At 51.0% G+C, this 17,540-nt stretch overlaps 1 long non-coding RNA gene across 2 annotated transcripts in view; it reads left to right on the plus strand.

Annotated features, from left to right (window-relative positions):
* The first annotated feature begins 240 nt into the window (after positions 1-240).
* The window catches only part of LOC121033503 (uncharacterized), a 195,637-nt gene continuing 178,337 nt past the window's right edge, over positions 241-17,540 (plus strand). Inside the window, exon 1 of one of the 2 annotated variants that reach the window (XR_005791945.1) lies at positions 241-1,258. This is a non-coding gene — a long non-coding RNA (uncharacterized LOC121033503). Of the gene's footprint in view, positions 1,259-16,287; positions 17,425-17,540 lie in introns of those variants that run through there. The other variant, XR_005791946.1, reaches the window with a different exon arrangement.

Genomic DNA, 17,540 nt, shown 5'->3' on the forward strand with positions numbered 1-17,540 from the left:
TTTTGAGAGAGAGAGAGAGAGAGAGAGAGAGAGAGAGAGAGATAGTGTGCAAGCAGGGGTGGGGGGCAGAGAGACAGGGAGAGAGAGAATCCCAAACAAGCCCAGTTCAGGGCTTCACCTCATGAACCATGAGATCGTGACCTGTACTGAAATCAAGAGTCGGACACACCTAACCAACTGAGCCACCCAGGCGCCCCACCTCTCTCTTTTTTAATGTCCATTGAATGCATCTGTGAAACAGAAAGCAAAAAAATCGGGTTGCCTTTCAATGGGATTGATCCGTAAGTGATCCACTGTGATTTCTGGACTTCTTCCTGTTTGGGAATCAGAAGGACGGGGGAGTCCCGCACCAAATGGATTCAAGTCCCAAACCTTTGCTTCAGGACAGGTAGAGAAAGAGGATAAATCTTAACTCCTGGGAAAGCGCCTTGGCCTCTCCTATGGCACCGTGCAAAGAATGTACTAGGCACCAGCTCGACCCACTGTAATTCTGGTGTTTTAAAATTTCATGCTCCAGATGTTTTTAGAATAATTGGTGTGCCTAGTGAAGCCTTGCCTGCCTTAGCAAAGGGGGCCTTCTCCCCACTCTCCCAGCAAGCCCTGCCCTCTCCGGGGGGCATGTGGAAAGGAAAAAAATCCCAAATGACTCTCCGGTCCTATTTGCTTAATCTGTTGTGTTACAGCGAATACCCCTGGGTTTGGAGTTCATTGGAGCTTTGCCACAAAAGGAGAAAAGGAGGACATTTAAAATGTTTTGTAATCCTCTTGTCTCTTGGAGCAAAGATTGTAATTTCTGGTTCAAAGGAACTCTAGCACAGACAATCTGCCTTGTTTTGTTTGTCCCGGGGGGAAAAAACCACAACGCACCCCCCCCCCCCCCGCCCCGCGCCCCTTCCCCGTTCCTTTCCTGCTCTGTGTGCGCCTATCTACACATTCACCTACTCCTCCTTGGCTGTAGATTTCGTTCCCTTCTCAGCACAGGTGTGGGCTCTCCACTGCTGTTCTGGAGTTTGCGCTGGGCCCCGGGGGCTGTGGAGATGGGACACAGATGGTGTGGCCACATTCCGCCGTGGAGCGCCTTTTCCACACACTCCTGGGACAGTTTCTGGAGGCAAGTCCTAACGGCTCACAAAGTTTCCCAATCAGGAAAATGGCAAGTCAGAACCGAGCAGAAGTCCTGTTTACGAAGTGTCTTGCACTTGGCATGGAACAGGTAGTGGATAAAGGTCCCCTCCACACCGGCCCTGCCCCGGACAAGGTAAACCTCTCCTAGATCTGCGGTCTATGCCTCCACGTGTAAATGGGATTCATACTGGAAGGCTTTCCTCCTTATCTTAGGGAACGAGGTCACCAGAAAGGCAGAGCTCCTGATTCACATGACTTTCAATTACTTTGCCATTTTTTTTCTTTCAAAACGACTATATATATACGTATATATATATATGTATATATGTATATATATACGTATATATGTATATATATGTATATATGTGTATATATACGTATATATATACGTATATATGTGTGTGTATATATATATATATATGCATTTTCCTTAATACTTGAATATGGCAAAAAAAAAAAAAAATCAAACATGAAAGAGAAAGTTCAAATCCTCCCATCCCGTGTTGGGAACTTCTGTTAATGGCTGGGTATACAGGTACTCAGACTTGTTAAACAACAAAATTCAACTGAGTAAAGTTTAAAGATCTTATTGGCTTTATTCAATGATTCATGAATCGGCAGCATCCGATCTAGCAGACAGAAAGCAGCTCCGAGGAGCTGTGCAAAACGAAAGCCTTTTATAGGCAAAAGGGAGCAGGAACAAGGAAGTTATACTAGGCAGAAAGGCAGGTCGGTTATTGCAAGGTCGCTTTCCTTTAGGGAGGGCAAGGGTCTATCGCTGATCAGGTGACTCCTGCTTGACTGGGTTAAGATCCCATTTCTGGGAGACTCAAACTGTAATTAAGTGACGTCTTGTTTTGGGTGACATGAGGCTTAGCAGAAGGGATTTCATTTTGGGCCTGTTGGTCTTGTTTTGAGCAGACTTAGAAAGTGAATATTAAAATATGTGAAGAACTTCAAGTTTAGGACGTAAATGGAATCTCTTTGATTCTGTTCTCTCTCTGGCAACACACCTTATTTGTTTTCCCTCCTGTCTGGGTAACCCTGCATCAGCAGCATCTGCTGATGGGCCTGCCCATCTTTGCGTGGACTTCTGGGGTCTGGAATTTTGGCTCCTCTTTCCTACTCCCGGCTGGTCTGAGGACCTCACATCACACACCTGCTGCGACTCCCCGTGGGGCTTCTGCCCACATCTTTCCCTCCACGCTTTCCCAGGAAGGAGGACTGGGGACTGGTGTATCTGTGTTTTAGCACCTTTTTCTCTCCATGAGCGCAAACTGCAGTGACATTCTGAGACAGTACGTGCCCCAGTGCAGGTGGGGGGGGGGGGGGCAAAGCACCAAGGCGCTGATCTGTGTTTTTGGATCCCCGCTCTTGATGAAGCACTTCCTCCCTTGTTTCTCAGAGAAGGCCAGTCTGTGAAGCTTTGAACCAGGTCCCTGTTCCTCTGCACCAGCCTCATTTTCTTTTCTTCCTGATTTCACTTGTGATGGGAACATAGCGGAGGTGTTGCTAGGTGCCCCGACCTGATACTTACAATATCACTTAAATGGTGTAATCGTCACTATGCTCGCCGCCCAGATCAGGGTCCTGGCCGCTCCGGCGCCCAGGTGCTTTCTCTTCTGGCCTCCTTTCCCTCTGCCCACATTGTAGAAGCTCTCGTGGGCCACCGGTACCAGGAATCACTTAGCCCGGCGGCCACTGCATTTCCCACCCCGGACATCGCTTCCTCGACACCCCGCCGTCCCCACAACCTTTTCCAAAGAAGTCCGTCGCCCTGGAGGAACCAGCCTCTTGCCTCTAGCTTCTTGGTTCTTCCCAACTCCATTTTCCGGCATCCTCACCTCGGCCTGGGCCCGGATCCAGGCCCCGGAGTTCCCAGCGGCAACCGCCCCGCCTGCAGCCGTGACACAGTCCAGAAGGGGTTAAACTCAGGCGAGCACCAGCTCCAGCAGTTAATCCGGGATTCTCGGCACTGATCTCCGTGCCTGTCATTTGCATTTCTCTCCTTTGTGCAGGCTTTTCTTCCTCCCTTTCCCCGGGCCGGGCGCCCACATTAGCATAGCGCACTCGGCGCGCCGGCTGCGGGGCCCCCGCTGTGCGCCAGCCTGTGCAATCTGCAGGCGCCATCAATTTTTCAGCGCTTTGCTCATTTCTCATTACAGTCAGGCCCATGCGGCTCCCCACTCAACACCCTCCTCGGCCGTCCTGCCGGAGCCAGGCTCTGTCACGTCCCTCCCCGGCCCTCCCGAGCATGCACTTGCTTGTTGAGGCTCCCACCATAATTAATCACAGTATTAATCCTGGCCAAGCCTGTCTTCCTGAATAATTATGTCAACACGCTTGGGTGCCTGGGCCCGGCAGAAATGTTACCAACCTTGAGCACCGGACGATATCCTTGCAGCCAGGACGGCCGCGGCGGGGTTGGGGGCTCCTTGCCTCCCCCTGCCACACACTCACATGCACACGGGCCCGCTTGCACACACATGTGCACGCACACACTCACAAAGCTAAAGGCGCCAGGGAGGAGTAGAAATGGTGGAGCTCACAGCAAACAGCTTTTCTTTTCAAACAAGGAAACATGGCCACACAATGAAGTTATCTTTAGGTAGCAAAGTGGGTGGTTGTCATAGCGATGCGTGCATTATTAAGAGAGTGTTGTTCATCCCGGCAGCTAATCTTATAATGAGGCTGGCTCATTATCACGTTGTGGCAAAGTTGGCTTTTGCTCTCTTTTCTGCTGCGGGCCTAGGGTCCGGCAGGGTCCCCAGCTCCAAGCTGGATCATGACTCCCAGCATGCATCTTTTATTTGCTTACCCCATCCTCCTTCCCTGCTTTTCCCAGGGTGGGGGAGGGGGGGGCAGATGCAGGAAGCTGGGGCTGGGCAGGGCTCCAGGTGCCTTTGCCTACTACGTGTCCCATAGTTGGTCCCTCTACAGTTTGTGACACACATCACAGCACCTGAGAACTGTGTTGGCCCGGGTATCTGGGGCCTGTGTGAATTAAAATTCCAGATGGGCTTGCACACAATCAGTTCCTCTACTTTTCTTCTACACCTGCTTCTCAGACCTCCCCTGTCCCAGGAAACCAATCTAATGGACCACATAATGCATCATGGCCACCATTTAATGGGGATTTCTTTATTTCCTAGTGGTCATTGCAATTTTACGAAGCCCCAAGATTTATTAAAAGTCCACTATCACCTCAAGTTTGGGTGTCTGGGACTCTCACTTTATGACCAGATATCCAGTTTATTTCAAATAGTGTTGGAGGTCGTTTGCTGTTGCCTTCTCTGGCAGTCTCTGTCTGAGTGTTTTGTAGATGGCTACAAAGGTCTATTGGGTTCAAGTTTATTTTCATGCTGCTTGTGATTTTCATCCTCCCCTTTCCTTTTCAATTAAGCTGCATCTGACTTTGCTCACCGTTCGGATTAGGGGGGCATCCTCTACAAAGGGAGAGGAGACAGCAAAGTCACCTCCTGCCAAGAGTGCCATCAAGGGAGATGGTCGCCTTGGACTTGAGAGGTGAGCCAGGGAAAGGCCGTGGCTCGTACCTTCCTTTATTATCAAGTGTCACGCCACAGCGAGCACAGGTGCTGCCCTCCGAGGGACAGCCCTCAGTGGCGCACAGATATCTCCCGCACTGTCTCCAGCCCAGCAGATCCTCCGGGGGCTCCGCAGCCTGTGCTGTAGTGGGTGAGGCACTAGCATTTGTTGGCAGGTTTTCTCAGGGCACAGTCCACCGACGTGAGAATCACCTGGGGACTGATTAGAAATGCACGTTCTAGAATCTCCTGGCCAGTTGGAGCGGCCTTTTCAATAAGTTCTTCAGGTAGATATGATGCACATAGAATACTTCTCATGAGCCTGTTTGTTAAATTTAATCCCCCCCCCCCTTTTAAAAGTAATATAGAGATAGGGTGAGGCTGGTTCAAACAATGAAAAGGAGGAATGGTCCCTGGTCCCCAGGCTCCCTCTACAGGGACTCCTACATTTTTGTTTTTTTATGTTTCTTTCCAGAGATATTCTTGCATACATATGTGTATAAATCCCTTTAAGACCCACAAATGGTGGCATCCTAAATACACCGTTCTGTCACTTGCTTTCTTCACGATGCAATACGTCTTGGCTATGGTTTCCTATCAACATATTGAAATCTTCCTCATTTTTTAAAATGGCTGCGGAGTACATTTCGTATGGGATACAGAACGTTTTATGGGTTTTGGATAAAGCTGGTGTCTGCTCCTAATCAGGCACCTTTCTTTCCTCAGGCTTTAAGAATTGTGTCTCAGAGATCTGCAACAGCTCCTGGGAACAGGGAGACAGTTGATTTCTCGTAAGCCCTACTTCTGACCATAGAGGAGCCTGTATCTTGGTTTGGGTTCCCCAAGGCAGACCCTCATTCCAGGATTTCTGTGTGGGTGGTTTATCTGGGGGGTGATCACAAGGGATGTCGGTAGGAGAAGGGGTGAAGGGGTGTGTTTATACACTAACTTCTGGCAGCCACTGGTGACTGACCGGTTGTTTGTGGGAAGGCGGGGGGGGGGGGGGGTGTTAAATTCCCCTGCGCTTTTGGTCTGCCTCACTGGGCGGGCGGGTTGTAGTAGCCGAAGAAAGCAGATCTCAGGCAGAAATGCTAGAAGTTAGGCAGGTGTGTGCTGAAATAGGAAGGGCAAGGGGATGTGATTGGGGTACCAAGAGTAGGTTGCTACCCAACTGGAGGTCAGAATTTCTAGACTAATCTTCATACTCAAAAAGTGCAATTGAGGGGTGCCTGGGTGGCTCAGTTGGTTAAGGGTCCGACTTCGGCTCAGGTTGTGATCTCACAGTTTGTGGGTTCAAGCCTTATGTTGGGCTCTGTGCTGACAGCTCAGAGCCTGGAGCCTGCTTCAGATTCTGTGTCTCTCTCGCTCTCGCTCTCGCTCTCGCTCTCGCTCTCAGTTGCACTCTGCCCCTCCCCCGTTCATGCTTTGTCTCTCTCTCTCTCTCTCTCTCAAAAATAAATAAAACATTCACAAAAATTTTTTTAAAAAGTGCAATTGAGGGGCACCTGGGTGGCTCAGCCAGTTGAGCGTCCGACTTCGGCTCAGGTCATGATCTCGCAGTCCGTGGGTTCGAGCCCCGCATCGGGCTCTGTGCTGACAGCTCGGAGCCTGGAGCCTGTTTCAGATTCTGTGTCTCCCTCTCTCTGACCCTCCCCTGTTCATGCTCTGTCTCTCTCTGTCTCAAAAATAAATAAAACATTCACAAAAAATTTTTTTAAAAAGTGTAATTGACATGGATGTGGTACCCGAAAAAGACAATCTATTCCTAGTTCTGTTCCTACTGGTTGGTGACCTTGACTGAGTTCAGTCATTCAAGCTTTTGGAGCTTTACTGTCCCCATCTGGAAAATGGGGTTGGTAGTACCTACCTCTCAGGATAGCTTTGTGGATTGAATCGGATTTCTAGTTTTGGAAAAAGGGCTTCAGAGCTCTGCACGTGGGTGACTACTCTTATGGCCTAACATCTGACCCTCTGGGAAGGAACCCAGTTTGCCTCCTTCACAGCCTGCCTGAGATCACCAAATCACCCCCAGTCCCTGAATTCACTCATGTTAGTCTCTACAAATGCCAAAGTCAAATTCAGACCAACCCACGTGGCACCAAGATGGCAGCAAGAATAGGAACAAAATGTTTCCCAGGCAAATCCTTTCCATCGGGAGAGAAGCAAACCCTTTGATCCCATGGTAGCAAGATTACCTTGTTTGTTTTGCAAAAACAGCCTGGAATTTAGAGTCAGAAAGATTCTTAAGGTTGCATAGTTCATTGGCTTCGAGCATATGTAGCCTCTGAAACCCTTTCTGTAAAAAGAATGATGCTCAAAAGCTTTGTCAAATGAAAGCAGAGTGCTCTGCCAGTGGGATTTGGTGGGGGACCCAGGCCGTCCCTTGGGATCAGGTCATACCCACATCCTCCTTTGCTCACCTCCAACAGCCCCAGGCTCCCGTAGACTCAGCAGGGGCTGTTTATAAACAACTGGTCTGGTACATCCCTTTTCAATGAGCAAAGGAAGAGATGGGGCCCCTTGTTGTCCTGTGTTGGGGCTTCTTTTATTTTAATTTTTTTTTAATGTTTATTTATTTTTGAGACAGAGAAAGACAGAGCATGAACGGGGGAGGGGCAGAGAGAGAGGGAGACACAGAATCGGAAACAGGCTCCAGGCTCTGAGCGGTCAGCACAGAGCCCGACGCGGGCTCGAATTCACGGACCGTGAGATCATGACCTGAGCTGAAGTCGGACGCTTAACCGACCGAGCCACCCAGGCGCCCCGTGTTGGGGCTTCTTTAAATGGTCCAGGGAACCCGACCGAGGCACCCTGGGCTGTAAGACCCCGCTCGTGGAGAAGATGAAAATGGCAGAGACCTCCATCCCTATGCTCTGATTCTGTGCTTTAAGGATACATTCTCGAGTCCCTTTTCCTCCAGCCCCCTTTGATCCCACCTTGAAGCTCCCAACCTGGTCTCTGGTGCATCTTCAACTCATTTGCTGTCAAGCTCAGCACATTCCTTCCCCCGTTACCCTTTGCTCTCAGGCTTATAAACCTGAGATTCCTGCCTCCCCCCTGCCCCCAGGGACTGGCCTGTTGGGCCCACCTCCTTCCCACCAAGCCTTCTGCTTAGGGGAGGGGGATGGGATGCCCAGAGAGATGAGCCGACTCGCCTAGCGTGGCCGAGTTAGCCCCTGGTGCACAGCGATTTTGATCCCGTGTGATTCCCAGTAGTTGCAAGGCCACTGTTTTCAGGCATCTTCTGGTTGGCCTTCTTCTCACCCAAATTAGCCCCCTCTAGGAGGGCTTGGCAGCTTTCCCAGAGTCAACTGAATGGCAAGGGGAAAAACAAAGTCTTAGCTGCTGATGGGCACATCTCTTTCACCAGGGGAGGAAGAAAATGGCAGAGGGATTGCGTGTCGCCATATGGGTTGGCAAGAACCGCTCTGATATTTCTCTTGTAATCATGCTGTCTGGCAAGCAGCACACCCGTCCCCCCCCCCCCCGCCAAGCCTCCGTTGCCTCTTCTGTAGAATCGGGATTGTGATACCCTCTTCCTTGGCTTGCTGTGAAGACTACAGAGAACGGCATGTGGGAAAGGGCTTTGGAAAGAGGAAGGCCTTCCAAAATGGAAGACATTTCTTTATTATTGTACCTTTCTGATGGCTGTGGAGGCGTAATTTCCATAAGGCTGAACATCAACCTCAGAGGGAGCCTGGCATGGAGGGCGGAACGTGCCTGCAGGGAATCGCACCCTGCCAAGAGGGAGCCATGCCCTCCAGGTGCCCGTGACCAATGGGGACAGGAGGCGGTATAAATGCGCCAGTCTTTCACTTTTCCGGTGGGATGATTCTGAGGCACGTCTTTCGTATCCCAGAGGGTCCCCAGCATGATTGAACCCCAGTACTGCTCACGAGTGCACCCTTCGTTGGCTTTTCTCCTTTGCCCGTGTTGCCTTCCCATATTCCTCTCGCCCTCACTTTCTGGGGCTCCCCTCCCAAATAAACTACCCATACCCTGGTCTCTGTTTCAGGGATTGGTTTCGAGGGAGCCCAATCTAAAACATGCAGCACCGGGCAGCAGTAGGAAGAGGGCTAGCAGATGTCAAGGATCAGAGAAGGTGAAGGCCTCCCATTGCTGGGAAGCTGATAGGAGGCAGGGAATAGAGGTCCTTGCTGATCGGCCTGGGGAAGGAGGCAAGGCCCTTGGAAGGTTGCCTGTGCTCTGTTGGCATGACCCCAAATGGAGCCTAAGGCTTCCAGCCCTGGGCTAATTTGTCCTCGGAGAGTTCTCGGCCCAAACCCAGCTGGGGTGGGGACAGAGCACACAGGTGTTCTGTGCCAGGGCAGAGGCTTGACATCTCAATCCCGTGCATACCCCACTGAGCATGTGGGGCAGAGTCTGCTGGGAATATGTACCCCAAAGCAGCGTGACAAAACTAAACAACAAAAGCATGCCAGCAGGGGCGGGGGAGCAGGAAACTTAGGAACGAACTTACTATGTGAACTTGGATACATTGAGCTTTTCTGGGTCCCTGTTTCCCATCTGTAAAATCAAAGGAGGGAGGGGACCGAAAGATCTCCATGCGTCGTCCCAACCCTGAAATTCCTATCTGACTTTTCTTGGCTGACCCTAGAACTAGATATACCTGGCGGGGATAAGTCAAGGCAGATTGGGGGTTAGCTCACGGCTTGTCCACACCATCTCTGGAGCATTACATTTTTACAGTTTCCCACCAGACCTGAGCCCCCTGCAAGGCTCTTCTACTATGGGGCGTCCTGTCCTGGACTCCTCCCCATCAAAGTCCTGTACCCCTCCATTAAGCTGGGATGCCACATCATGGAGCACTCTCAAACTGGACTTTGTTCCTTAACTTCTCTCTCCTACTCCACTTTGGAGGTTTATAGGTTTCTGGCCCTAAGTCAGGCTCAAGTTGGGGAAAGGGGAGAAACTTTAAAGTTTTGCCATTGAGTTGGACTGGACTTTCTTAACACTTAAATGTACGATAAGGTACGGGCAAGGCCACACTCCCTCTGGAGGCTCTGAGGGAGCCCCTTCCTGGCATCTTCCAGCTTCAAGTGGCTCCAGGAGCTCCTAGACTTGCGGCCACATCCCTCCCGTCTCTGCCTCCATTTCCACATGGTCTTTTCCTCTGTGTCTTCACATGTCTTTCTTCTCTGTTTCTGGGTCTCCTCCTCTTCTGACTCTTACAAGAAGACCTGCCACTGGACTTAGGGCTCATGTGGGGAACCCTGGATGATCTCATCTGGCTATTCCTAACTTACTTACAGCTGCAAAGGCCCTTTTTTATTATAATTTTTTAATGTCTATTGATTTTTGAGAGAGAGAGGGAGACAAAGTGCGAACAGGGAGGGGCAGAGAGAGAGGGAGACACAGAATCCGAAGCAGGCTCCAGGCTCTGAGCTGTCAGCACAGAGCCCGATGTGGGGCTCGAACCCACGAACTGTGAGATCATGACCTGAGCCGAAATTGGAAGCTCAACTGACTGAGCCACCCAGGCACCCCTGCAAAGACCCTTTTTTAAAATAAGCTCACAGTGACAGGTTTCAAGTGGATGTATCTTTTGAGGAGACGCCATTCAACCCATGACTTCTGGGATTTCTCGATGTCCCTGAATGTAAATGGTGGTGCTCATGTGCTTGACATGCCTGTGGAGAGACAGGCTCTCTAGGACCCTGGTTCTCTTATTCCCCCAGCCACTTGGGATTGAGAATGACAGCGTGAGAGACAGTGGGAGAATGAATGGGAGCAAGCGGAGTGCAAGACCTAGCAATGGTGCCCAGTCTACAACCCTGGCTCTGACCAAGCATCTCCCCCTCTCTGCGGGGAGTGAAAGAGCTAGGAGGGCAGTGAGTGGAGGAGAGACCTCCTCTCGTGGAGAGCAGGAGGGGGAGGGGTAGCGACAGTCCCAAGAAGGGCGTTTTAGCCCAACATAAGACTTTCATCGCTGGGACTGGCCAGTGTTTTCATCTTTCCGGTCCAGGCCATCTGCAACAGATTACCTCAAAGGGCTGTCACTCCAGGTGGGCACAAAGAGCATCGCCTGGAGCAGAGGGACCCTGTTCCAAGAACCTGGTCATTGAGAGGGTAGAGGGGAATGAGCATGAAAGCTGAGTTAGTCTGAGAGATTTTTCATCTTGAGCCTCAAGAAAAGAGACAAAGGGAGGGCCAACTTGGTGGGGACATTCCCTCAGCAGAGGGCACCGAAGTATTCCTTAAAGCCCTGGGGACTGTAACACCGGGTGCAGCAGCCCTTAGGGACTCTGTTACTATAGCATTGGCCGTGGCTTACCCCAGGTTTCCAAATCGAGGCTGGCAATTATACCATAAGAGCCTGGCTCGTGATGCTCTTTACAAGCGGTGATCTTTCCTCAGCCCCCAAACCAGAGTGAGGGAAAGGTTCTGAAAGGAGGAGAGTTTGAGCTGTACTTAAAAGCAGCAGCCACAAGCCACCCACCAGCCTGAACTGGGCTGCAAGGTCAGGGCACTGGAAGCGGCAGAGGCAGTGTTTCCTCTTGACCAGGGATTCTGCTTTCCAAGGCAGTCGAAGGCATGGGCCTCAGGTAGTCAGTGATTCCGTGAATTTGGAAACCATTTTCAGTAGGAACTGTGCCTCAGTTTCTCTCGAGAAGGGACGGAATTATTATCTTCTTGGTCTGGACACAAGCGTGAAGAGTGAATGTGTTCGGGGACCAGTTGTGTGCTCCCCTGGGCTCGGGGACAGCTGCCACCGGAGCCAAAGATACCCTTCCCACCACAGTGCCCACCCCCCGAGGGACAGGAGATGGTTCTGGGGCAAGTAGCCATCCTCACAGTCATTTTACAGAAAGGCTGCTGGTTGTGGGGCGCCTGCGTGGCTCATTTGGTTAAGTGTCAGACTCTTGACTTTGGCTCAGGTTATGATCTCACGGTTCGGGGGTTCAGCCCTGTATCGGGTGCTGTGCTGACCCCGTGGAGCCTGCTTGGGATTCTCTCTCGCTCCTTCTCTCTCTGCCCCTCCCGTGCTCTCTCTCTTTCTCTCAGTAAATAAATAAGTAGATATTTTTTTTAAAAAAAGGATTGTAGTCGGTTACCCCCGAAGTCAGAGTATGAACAGGATGGGCCCCTTCTCATAGTACAGATACCCCAACATCAGGAAATGAAGAAGCCAACCCAGGATGGTAGCGGACATGGGAAAGATCTGGAGGAAATGAGGGGGGTTTCCTCCAACCACTTGGTGAAGAAACGCGGGGGTTCCCTACCGGGACTGCACTGTACTATGGATTATTTGTCATGTGTCTCACACATGTGGAAGAATGATATTGAAAAAAATGTCAACTGAGGTTTATAGTTTCAGTTACCTCCTTTTTGCCACAGTGGTTCCCTCCTCCCCCACTTCGTATCTTTCAAGGAGCTAGGGTACCATCCTGAGAGAACCCCCCAGAGCCCTAGAGCCCTCAGGGGATGGAGGGGACTCGGCATAGACAGAACACTCAGGGAACACAGCACAAGGGAGAGCAGAGTGTTGAGAGAGGGCTTCTCCCAGGCTTGGGGAAGAAGGAAGCCAGAGGGAAAGAGACGAGAGCACAGGTTCTGATGGTCCTAGAAAGAGGGATGGTCGTTCTGGTGCCTCAGGGGAGCACCTGGGAAGCAGCCAAAGCCAACACGGGCAGATGAGACCCAAGAGTGCATGCTATGTTCTGTTTCTTGGGTAGAGCCCTGGGGAGGTGGGAATGGCTATGGGAATGGCTATGGGACAGTCCAGCAGAGGGATTCTGTCACCCCCACATGGTGTGGCATAGAAATAGGGAAGAGAAAAGCTGGGCCTGAGGCAGCCAAATGATGGGAACAAGGGACAACTGAGCAGCAATCTGTGCAGCCTGGTGGCCAGGGATGGTAAGATGGGGATGGCTTAGCTGATTCCGAAGGGGCAGGTGACTTACTGATTCCTTGTTCCATCCTGCTCTGCCCTTGCTATGCCATGGCCCTGTGGAAGTTCCCAGGAACTTGGGCTTGTTGCATGTTAGTTTGAGTTCCCCGAGAGCAGAGCCTGAGACAAGGATTCATGTGCACGTAGTTTATTTGGAAGGAGATCCCAGGAAGCAGAAGTGAGTGAGTGGGAGGAATGAGTCAGGGAAGGAGGAGCAGCCGATAAAGGGGCCATCAATGATCAGGTTATGCCGGAAGCAGCTGGGGCTCTGTGTCTCAGGGGACCCTCTGAAGAACAGGCCTCAAAATTGTCTTCCCAGAGGACTATTAAAAAATAAAATTTAACCGAGTAAATCTACAGATCTAACTGACTTTATTCATTGATCCATGAATCAGGTGGCATCCCATCTAGCAACTGGGGGGGGGGGGGTGTCCAAGGAATTGTACAAAATGGAAGATTTTTATAGGAAGGAGGGTGGGGCAAGAAAGTTATTAGCAAAAGAGAAAGATTTTTCCAGGCAAGGTCACTTTCCCTTAGGGGGAAGGGCAGGGGATCTGATCCTACAGATCACCTCATCTTCCTTTGGGGGATGGAGAGGGCCCGTGTGACAGAGGACCTCATTGGCGCCAGTCAGAAAATTCCCGAGTGGTTAGGACTTAACATCTCTGAGGGAAGTTGGGACTGTAATTAGATTAGGGATTAAGCCCTGGTTTCATGACGTGGCCTAAGTGACGCCATTTTGGGCCCGTGGTTTTCTTTTAACAGGGCGAAGAGGCTTGTTACCTCCCCACTGAGGCAGCAGAGAAGAGAGGCACGGTGGCCCGTGCCTGACTTGGGTACTGTCAGTGTGCGTGGACTTATGTGGAGCTGTCCCCAACGACTGCCCAGGGGGACATGGTGCAGAGCATCCGAGGGCCTGCTGCACGACCCTGGGAAGGACAGGGCAAGAAGTTGGCTTGAGTTTAAGTTACCTCCCCGCTGCTGGAATGAGCTCGAAAGAGAAATTAAGTTGAATAATAGAGAACTAAAGAAAGCTATATTTGTTAGACACCTGTGTTTGTAGACTGAGATTCTATATCTGCTGTATATAAAATATTAAGGTTAACTTATGTTAGTCTATATGATGGGAAGAATATAATTTCTGGAGTCAGACTAGCACTGGATTTGAATTTGGGTCCTGTCACTGAGTTGCTGGGTGACTGCGGGTTAATCACATCGTCTCTCTGACCTCCCCTCCTTCATGTGTCAAACCACTTGCCCTAAAGAGTTGTTGAGGGATTCGCAGTGATTCATGCGAAAGCCCCATCGTGGGTTTTCAATATGCATTTTTTGGCTAAACTTTAATTTTCTTTATGTGGTGCTGATCTGCTTATTCTTTAAAAAAAATTTTTTTTTTTTAATTTTTTTTTTCAACATTTATTTATTTTTGGGACAGAGAGAGACAGAGCATGAACGGGGCAGGGGCAGAGAGAGAGGGAGACACAGAATCGGAAACAGGCTCCAGGCTCTGAGCCATCAGCCCAGAGCCTGACGCGGGGCTTGAACTCCCGGACCGCGAGATCGTGACCTGGCTGAAGTCGGACGCTTAACCGACTGCGCCACCCAGGCGCCCCTAAAAAAATTTTTTTAATGTTTACTTATTTTAGAGAAAGATAGAGAGAGAGACAGAGTGCCAGCAGGGGAGGGGTGGAGAGAGGGGGAGACACAGAATCCAAAGCAGGCTCCAGGCTCTGAGCTGTCAGCACAGAGCCCCACGTGGGGCTCAAACCCACGAACCGTGACATCATGACCTGAGCCGAAGTGGGACTGGTCCTCTTATCCTTAACAGGTTCCTTTGTTATTCAAAAAGTTCTTAGCAAAGATGTTTCTCCTGGGTAAGGTTCTAAACGGATTTAAAGGAGGGTGAACCCAGATGTCACTGTTCTCCTGGGGTCTGGCACCGTCACACCTGGTAAGGGGGTCACTCAGAAGGTGGCCGTCTCCTGCCTCTTTCTGTCCAAGCACGGAGCATGTTGGGCGAGGGCTTGTTTTCCAAACTGACCCTTGAGGATTAAGCTTTTGACTTTGGTCTTTGTTTGGGGGCTGGAAGCAGCAAGTAAAGGAATTCCCTTCCTTTCTCCTTCCCAAAATCTCTTCCCACATGCTACTGAACCTGAATGTTCTTCAGCTGATTACCACGAGTGGTGAGAAATGCATCTGCATTTGCAAAAGCCAAATAGACCGCAGTTGGGTAGAGCTGCGATCAAGGTCCGATAAACGTGTCGAGGTGGCCGCACTATCTGGTGCACAGCCCTCCTTAAAACCTGGCCGACTCAGTGGAAAGGTTCCCGCAGACAAAACGTCTGCCATCCTTGGAGGGGTGAGCTGGGCGTGTGTCGTAGCTCTCCACGAGGAAACCTAGGTGTGGGTGCTGGAGCAGACAGGCCCGCCCAGCATGGTGGCCTTTGCTGCAGCGGTCGGGTGGCACTGGGTTTGGGGCCACCTAGATGGGCGTCACGGTACCTAGGCACACTCAGAACTCCCGGCAGCCCCTTCTCCCTCGCAACGGAAGCCTCGGGCATGCCATGGAAAGTCCTGGAAGCTCAGCTCCAGAGTCTGGCGAGGCATGACTTCTGACCTTTCTCTGAGCACATTTGATCTCATCTGGTGTCCTCAAATTTCCTTTCCAGCCAGGGTCTGTGTCTCTGATCAGTTCTCTGGTGGGATATCAATTGGGCGTTCACATTTTCTGCTCACCCCTGGATGCCTCCTCTTAACTGGATGACTGAGGCTTCTTGCTTTGAGAGGAGAGTTTGTCCTCTTCCATGAATTGCCATGTGTATCAGGTTTTATTGCATGATAAACAACACGTATCTGTTGTTTTTGCTTATCGATCTGTGGGGCAGTGAGGGTGGCTCTGTTTCAGACTGTGGGTCACCGTGGGATTCCTCACTCTGGTACCAGAAGGAGCATGCCCTTCTCATAGCAGATGGCTGAGACTCAGGAGGCCAAGCTAGACGAAGCAAGCGCTTTGAAAGTCTCTCTGCTCACTTCACATCCATTCACATGCTACTGGGCAAAGCAGGTCCATGGTCAAGTCCACTGTGGGTGGGATGGAGATGTACATCCTGCCTCTTCCAATGGAGGGCAGTGCAGAGTCACATGCAAAGGGTGTGGATGTCAGTGCTAAGGGGGGGGGGAGGGGAGGGGGGTTGGAGTAGCGAAGAGCTGGAAAGAGGAATCCAGTTTCACACACTGCTGGGCCCCGTGCTTTGGGTAGCTTTGGGAGATCCGGGAGAACCGAACATCTGACGGCCAAGGAGGTGCTAAGTCGTCTCTCTGTGAATTACCAAAATGTGCCCCTTGAGGGCGGATGAGTTATCAAAGTTGCTTTGGGATAATGCAGCCCCGGTCTGGGTGCTTGGCTTGGCAAGTGGAAGACAGTGTAGAATTCAGCTCCCACCCGCTCCCTGGGCGGGCACTTTGGTGCAGGGTCAAGCTGCGGGTCTAGGTGCTGCGACCCTGCACCCTCTCAAGGAGTGACTCACAAGGCCTGGGAGTGCATTTTGCTACCACCAGCTCCAAGCTCTTCAGGTGGGAGCCGTCTGGGATCGTTTCTTGGTTTTGACCATCCAGGTCAAAAAGCTGGATTCGTCTGGACTCTACCTTCAGGAAAGAAATATATATTTTTTCCTTCCCAGAAGCAGCCTTCCCAGCCAACCACATAGGCCAGAGTCAACGTGAAAGAAATGAGATGATTATGGAACGTTCCTGATTGCAGAGCAGCACATGTGTCTTTGAAGAAAGAGCTGCTTCTTTCCCCTCACAGTCTGACGTCAGAGGAGACGCCACGCCTCTCTGGATGGCAAGCAATGACAAGTTCTGACGATGTGGGCCCGTGAGAGCGGGGGTCTACCTCGACTAGTTCCAAAGTGCAGATGGAATGGGTGTGTGCCCCATCGGCGTCCGCTGGTTTTCACGGTGGCCTGGTGTGTGAGTGTGTCATCCTCACCTTCATGCCTCCTCATTGTCAGAAATATAACCAATGGATCAGAATTCCAGAGTCTCTATCAAGTCTCATGGCTTCACGTTGAGTTTGGAAGCAGGGCCTGGACCCTGGTGGGTGGAATCGTTGTCTCTACATCCATCACTCTGCCTTCTGTCCTCACTCTTGCCACAGCCTCGCTGTGGGTGGAGTGTAACCCCTTGACTCTGGGTTCTGCCATGTGACATCCTTGGACCAGTGATACATGGATGGAAGTGAGGGGTTGCCAGTTCCAAGCTCAAGTCTTGAGAGCCCTTGGATTTTCTGCTTTTTCCCTGTGTGTCAGAGAAGACCTTCTAGGTCTCTGGGCCCTGAGGTTTATACTTGGGGGGCAGAGATGAGCCAAGCCTCAGCGAGGGCCAAGATAAGCTACGCCCAAAGCTTGAGACGGAGCCTGAACCAACCAGCGTCCGGCTGACGTGCAGACCCACAGACCTGCAGGTGCATGAGTGACACGAGTGACGACTACTGAGATTCGGGGTGGTTTATTGTATAGCATGACTGCAGCAACCGTTAACCGATACACTTATTTCCTAATGGAAAGCCACAGTATGTTGACCTTGGACACCAGTCATGGTTGGGACACAGGAAGCACCCAAGCAGAGAGGCCACTCTTGCTCTGACTTGAGGGCTGGGATCTGCATGAAGGAGAAAGTGTGTGACTCAATTAAGATACAATTAAGATCCTCCTCCATGGTCTCCCTTTTATCTACTGTCCTCATTATCCTGCTTCCTTTTCTTCTCACCGTGGGACTGGTGCTGTTGTTGCATGCTGATGAGTTTGTCTGTGGCCCAACTTCTGAACTAGCGATATCTGGGTAATTAATTTGGATTTAAGCTCCTCTAGCCAGCCCTTGATAGGCCCACAACTGAGTGCTTTGGAATGCCTTGATTTCTCCCGGGCATTTTGGGGGTACTTAGAGGTCAAGAGTCA

The sequence above is a fragment of the Herpailurus yagouaroundi genome, unplaced genomic scaffold, assembly GCF_014898765.1.
Source record: "Herpailurus yagouaroundi ecotype Mexico unplaced genomic scaffold, PumYag 159, whole genome shotgun sequence".
NCBI classification, from domain to species: domain Eukaryota; kingdom Metazoa; phylum Chordata; class Mammalia; order Carnivora; family Felidae; genus Herpailurus; species Herpailurus yagouaroundi.